The following is a 3,752-nucleotide window of genomic DNA, read 5'->3' as shown; positions in this document are numbered from 1 at the left end:
GCGCTTCCTTTTATTACGCCGCTTCCTCCCTGCTGCCTCATCAGCAGAGCGGGGGATGGCGGAAGGAGGGAGAGGTGGAGGGGGAGCAAAATGAGAAAGAGGAGGAAAGCAGAAGAACAGTGGCAAAAAAAAGAAAAAGTAATGCAGAGACAGCGAGAGGCAGAGAGGACGAGATAGGGATGCAAAATGAGAGCAGGAGATAGAGCCCAGCTATGACAGATTGGCAGCATCTGCTGGGTTGACTGAAATGTCACCTTTAAATGGCTTCCCTGTCCTTGATGCCGGACCTCCCTATCTGATCTCTATTCTCCTTGGGAGTTGTAGTTCTGATGACTTATATAGGACACAAAACAGATCTCTTACAAAATGTAACCCCTGTTCAAGATAAGCTTTCGGCACAAGGCAAAACAATTTCTCCCGCCTCCCGTGGCGCTGCGAGTTCTGCAGAAATGGACCATTTGAATGTTAGGTCAAAGGTCGTTGTGTCACGTATGAATAAGATAATTGGATTTTGTGGTTTGCTGATACTCCAAGCTTACCCGGTGATGCAGCTATTCACCCCGACAACTGTAACTCATTTCCTGCCGTTTTGATCTCACATGATATAAAATCTGTTTTCCTGAGCACGGCTGTTACAGTAACACCTCTGCTCATACTCAGCCTATTTAGCTTAAGTTTAGCTGAATACAGCGGTCGCGTATGTGCTGTTAAACACAACAGTCTGAGCTTTACTTTAATGCTCCAAATATTTAAAAAATAACAAATATAAGAAAAAAGCCCAAAAAGCATACTTCATGTAAATATCATGCAGCTAAATCCGCCTCAAGGGGAGAGCGGCACATACACATCTGGAAGGTGGCACATCTTGTTAAGTGTCACTTGACATGAGAAGCAGCTGACATGTGTAAGAGAAATGTGCATGTGTGTGTGTGTGTGTGGGTGTGTTCACGGCATCACAGGGGGTGGGAGTCCATAGCATTTTGGGGCTAAGTCAGATCACGCTGACATTGTCTCCATGTGGTGGCTTGCCGCAGGGCACAGCAGTACCGTACTTGATGTCATTTCTATCTTAAATGTCACTCTCAGTAAGCCCATCACCATCTATTGGCTCGCGTCCCTGGGGCCACGTTCACCCATCAACCTTACAGTATTCGAGCAGAGGAGAGGGCAGCCAGAACTCCTCTCCGGCTCTCTTAAGATCGCTGTTTACTGCTCTTTTACATAATTCATCGTGTCACTGTAGGACAGTAAACTGAGAGATACACTGAGAAAAATATAATGAGGTACAGCAGACCTAAGACATCCATACAGTGTGAAATTAGGTGGACACTTGATGTTTGCTCACCACTCATACTGTTAGCCCTAAAGTGACCCTTGATCCAGAGTGACCCAGGGGTCATGCAGGGCCTTTATATGGTGACAGCAGGGCTAATTACCTACACTGTGCGTCTGTGAGAGCCATAAAAGCAGTTATGGCTGTAAGATGACAAAGGTGTTTGCGTGGGAGGGAACCCACGCAAACACGGGGAGAACATGCAAACTCCACACAGAAAGACCCCGGCCTGATGGTGGAATTGAACTCAGGACCTTCTTGCTGTGCGGCAACAGTGCTAACCACCATGCTGCCTAGCTAAAGAACCAGTAGAAGACAAACAGGAACCTTTTACATGTTTATGCTTTTATGAAGAAACCAAGTTGTAGTTTAAATCTACGCACATCTCATTAAATGTGCTGTATCTCATGAGGACTTTGAGGCGTCTAAATTCATTGAGAAATAAAATTCTTCATATATGCTCACATTCCTGGCATGTAGAGTTGACTGTTATATAACACAAACTTGTAGCCATAACAATAGACAGCTTCTAATATGGGTGATACTGCAAAGAACAGCTGATTACATGTTTCTAAGGTCCATGATTACATGTTTCTGGTTATATGTGTGGAATCTCGTGTGACAATTTTTCACTTTAATGTAATGGCGTACTTGGTAACAGATGGTCACTTTCTGCCCAAAATCCTTACATGCACCTCTTAGAACTGGAACACGCAGAGAAAACCCACCAGAGAGAACAAAGGACCTTGAACCCAGAACCTTCCTGCTTGCAGACAAAAGTGCAGAACTTTGCAGCACCCGTCAGCACACGGGGCAGAAATACAGTGAAACTTGTCAGGATGTCACCACAGCAGATGGATTTGCATTTATGATTTCACACAGATTACTCCGGATGACGCAATGCGATGTATCCAGGCTTGGGATGTGGTGCTGTTCAATGTTTTACACATTCTAACTCGATGGATTTAGACATGTAGACGTGGTCAAGAATGAGGAGGTAACGTGATTTAAACTAAACCTACACTTTACACAAGCTCGCCAAAATAAGACTCCAATGTGAAGATAATAAACATGAAAGCACGCTAAGTGTGAGCATATAGTATAAGTACCTTTTATACTTTTAGATAGACACTTGAAAAGTTACCTCTAGGTCCAATAATGTGCCCTTTGAGGTGCATTCATATAGATTGAAGCTGTGTGCATGGAAAGTGAATTTTACTGTCCCCTTATTTTTGAGAATGTAGTTTTATATGAGCATCACATTGATCTGTATCAAACTTAACACAGCTGTTTGCTAGCTCACGATAATACATCAAATTATAATTATTTTACAGCTTGTTATGGCAATCTAAAAAAGAAGATGTAAAACATTATGTAAATCCCTAAACATTCAGAACTATGAGCTTTCACGTTAGTTAAGCAGTCCGTTCCACATTCACACTTTTATTTGTCCTCTACAAAGGGCTGCTCCTACATTCACATTGCATCAATTCCTGAATAACACCAGTGATCAATTTATCAATATTCCCTCCTGTTGTAAGTTGGCTGTGATTGGATGGATATTTCCTAGCTATTTGTGTGTGTTATTCATAACAGATATGGTTTTCAATATGCAGAAGCACGAGGCTCTCTGTACAACTGTCTTTGTAAATGTGGTTCAGGTCGACTGTCGTGAAAACAGAATTTGGTGACTTGTATCATTGTTTAACCCTGCAGGCTGGCTGTTGGGCTCTGATGGACCTATTTTCATTGTCTGCAGAAATGATGCTTGATGATGATCTTGATATGCACTGTCCTTGGCTTTTTTTCTTTCTTTTTTTTTAGTAAAGAAAGGACGTTTGACTGAATTTATAGTGTGCAACTCCTGAACACATTGATGTGCTATATGTAGGACCTATAAGAATGATCACAGTGTGAGGAACTGTAATATTACAAATGAGCAGACTGCACATGAAGGTGTAGCCTCATGAATGTGGCATGTCCACCCTATGAGACCAAAAACAAAAAATCCCCATGACATGAGAAATTTTATGTTGAGAACGTGTTAAAGGTTTGGATTAGGGTTGGGGTTAGGTAAAGATATGGTTAAGATATGGGGTATGGTTAAGAAGGAGAAGTATGGTAAAGGTTTGCACACAGGAAATGTGTTTTCTTTAGATTTTGAACACAAGAGCCATCATCAGGCTCCACACTCTTTCCACTGTGTAGTGTGTGACAGTACAGCCTGAATCAAAGCTGGAAAAATTGTTATGTTTAAAACAGTAAGAGCTGTCTGCTCACAAACACACTCTACGCAAAACTACAAACTAGATAGATAGATAGTATAGATAGACATAAACTGTATTAAGGCTTTAAGTCATATAAATATAAATATTAAAAATGTGGTTCACTCATCCTAAAAGACTCTTGTAACCCTAAT

The sequence above is a fragment of the Aulonocara stuartgranti genome (genome assembly GCF_965226115.1).
Source record: "Aulonocara stuartgranti genome assembly, chromosome: 10".
Classification (NCBI taxonomy): domain Eukaryota; kingdom Metazoa; phylum Chordata; class Actinopteri; order Cichliformes; family Cichlidae; genus Aulonocara; species Aulonocara stuartgranti.
This window is presented reverse-complemented; position numbering follows the sequence as displayed.